We start from the raw sequence: 2,856 nt of genomic DNA on the forward strand, positions 1-2,856 counted from the left end.
GGACTTCTTGCCCAGCTCCATCAGCTTCTCCTGGAGCTACAGTAACAGCACCAGCATCAGCAGCCTGAACATCCACAGCTTCCCGGCCGTCCTGCGGGAGGGCAAGTACGCGGCCTCCTCCCAGGTGCTCCTGCCTTTCTCAAGCATCCCCCAGGGCTCCGAAGAGTACCTGCTGTGCAGCGTCAAGCACCCCAACGGCGACCGGTCCCTGTCAGTGCCTGTCCCAGGTGAGCCGGGCTCCTCCCGCGGCCGGGGGTGGGGTCAGGCCAGGCGCAGCTGACGCCTTGTCCTTCTCAGCAGGGCCCCTAAATACACAGCCACAGCCACCCAACGTGGTCGTCTTCATGCCCCCCCGAGACGCTTTCTCCGGCAACCCCCAGCGCACGTCCAGGCTCATCTGCCAGGCCACAGACTTCAGACCCAAGCAGATCTCCTTTTCTTGGTTTCGTGACGGAAAGCGGGTGGTGTCTGGCATCAGCGAAGGCCCAGTGGAGACTGTACAGTCCTCGCCCGTGACCTTCAGGACCTACAGCATGCTGACCATCACGGAGAGCGAGTGGCTTAGCCAGAGCGTGTTCACCTGTGAGGTGGACCACAGCGAGGGGACCTTCCAGAAGAACGTGTCCTCTGTGTGCGGCTCCCGTGAGTGCAGCCCCCGGGCTGGGTGGGGACCCTCACACAGGTCTGCATACACCGCTCCCGACGTGCCAGCAGCGTCCTGAGCCTTGGCTTCTCAGAGCGGCCCAGGGCAGGGAGGGGCTGTGTGCGGGGCAGCTGGGGGGACCCTGGGCTCACGAGGGATGCAGCCAGCTCGGCGCCTGCTCTTTGGGCCGCACTGTTCCTCCGCCTGATTTCACTCCAACCAACTCTCTTCCCACCTCCAGCCCCGCCCTCCCACATCAGGATCTTCACCATCCCCCCGTCCTTCGCTGGCATCTTCCTCACCAAGTCAGCCAAGCTTTCCTGCCTGGTCACAGACCTGACCACCTATGACAGCCTGAGCATCTCCTGGACCCGCCAGAATGGCGAGGCCCTGCAGACCCACACCAACGTCTCCGAGAGCCACGCCAATGGTACATTCAGCGCCGTGGGTGAGGCCTCTGTCTGCGTAGAGGAATGGGAGTCTGGAGAAAGGTTCACGTGCACGGTGACCCACACAGACCTGCCCTCGCCACTGAAGGGCGGCATCTCCAGGCCCACAGGTGAGCCTGCACTGGCCTCCTTCCCTCCGCCCGGGCTCTCCCACGGCTTCTGGGGTCTGAGGACAACGAGGCGGGACCAGGAGAGCCCCTGCGCTCCCCATCGTCCAGGACGGATCCCTCTCGCCCGCGACCCGATCTCACCACCGTGTCTCCCCCCACAGAGGTCGCCAAGCATATGCCGTCCGTGTACGTGCTGCCACCAACACGGGAACAGCTGAGCCTGCGGGAGTCCGCCTCCGTCACCTGCCTGGTGAAGGGCTTCTCGCCCGCAGACGTGTTCGTGCAGTGGCTGCAGAAGGGGCAGCCCATGTCCTCCGACAAGTACGTGACCAGTGCCCCGGCGCCCGAGCCCCAGGCCCCTGGCGCCTACTTCGTGTACAGCATCCTGACGGTGAGCGAAGAGGACTGGAACAGCGGGGAGACCTACACCTGCGTCGTGGGCCACGAGGCCCTGCCCCACATGGTGACCGAGAGGACCGTGGACAAGTCCACCGGTAAACCCACCCTGTACAACGTGTCACTGGTCATGTCCGACACGGCCAGCACCTGCTACTGACCACCCGGCCGCCCGCTCAGGCCGGGGCCAGAGCCCCTGGGTGACCGTCGCTGTGTGTGTGCATGCGTGCGTGCAAACTAATCATGTCAGTGGGTGAGATGTTGCATTTTATAAAAATTAGAAATAAAAAGATCCGTTCAAAAGACGCTGGTTGTGAGTGAGCAGTGCTCTCCCCGCAGGGGCCATGGCTGTGCTGCCCCCGCCCAGCAGACCGCCCTCCCCCACCGCCCTCGCCCCCGCCTCTGCACGGGCCTCCGACCCACCCCTGGAAGCCCTGGTGCCCCTTGCAGAATGCTCCCAGCAAGCCAAGCCTATACTCACTGCTCCTCTAGCTGCTTCTTCAGACACACCGGGGGCACACGGGTGTGCAACACGTGCATGTGCATGCACGCACACAGCCACATACATACACGCAGAGACACACATGCATGTGGGCACGCACACAGAGAGACACGTGTGTGCGCGCACACGCACAGGCAGGCACACACATGGACAGAGACATGGATGCACGTGACGCAGACACATATGTGATGGACACGGGCACACACACAAAGACATGGACACATGCACACGTGGACACACAGAGACCTACACAGATACACAGGTACACACACACACGCACGCACAGTCACAGCACACATAGGCACGTGCACATGGGCGCTCACACACAGACACACCTGCATGCTTGTGGACAAGTCGTGGGCACGCAGACACACGCTGAGACATGCACACACAGACATATGGACGCACACACACGAACCACGGCACACGCACAGGCTTGCACACACGGACACAGATGCCGACCCTCGCACAGCCGTCACCACTCGGTGCCTCTTGGCAGACGCGCCCGCCCCCGCCGGCGGTGTTCCTCTGCACCACTCTGGCTGCCGGGCGTCGCGCCCAAGCTCTGCTTGTCCTTCTGTCTCAGCTTGGGGGTGTGTCCACGGGCCGGCCCATCCTGGACTCCTGCCATGGCCACCGTCCCCAGCCCCAGGGTAGCGGGCTCCAAGGCCCACCATGGCCCGGCCAGCTGCAGTTCCTCAGGATGGCGCAGGCCCATGCCCCGGAGGGGTGCTTCTCCCACTCCCGGTCCAGGCC

The 2,856-nt window shown here is 63.6% G+C and overlaps 1 gene segment (V, D, J or C); it reads left to right on the forward strand.

Annotated features, from left to right (window-relative positions):
- The first annotated feature begins 303 nt into the window (after positions 1 to 303).
- On the forward strand, positions 304 to 1,897 carry LOC309978941 (Ig mu chain C region secreted form-like). The segment is given in 3 exons: positions 304 to 642; positions 885 to 1,202; positions 1,364 to 1,897.
- The last annotated feature ends 959 nt before the right edge of the window (positions 1,898 to 2,856 follow it).

Source organism: Leucopleurus acutus (genome assembly GCF_964270905.1).
Source record: "Leucopleurus acutus genome assembly, contig: HAP1_SCAFFOLD_322, whole genome shotgun sequence".
Taxonomy (NCBI): domain Eukaryota; kingdom Metazoa; phylum Chordata; class Mammalia; order Artiodactyla; family Delphinidae; genus Leucopleurus; species Leucopleurus acutus.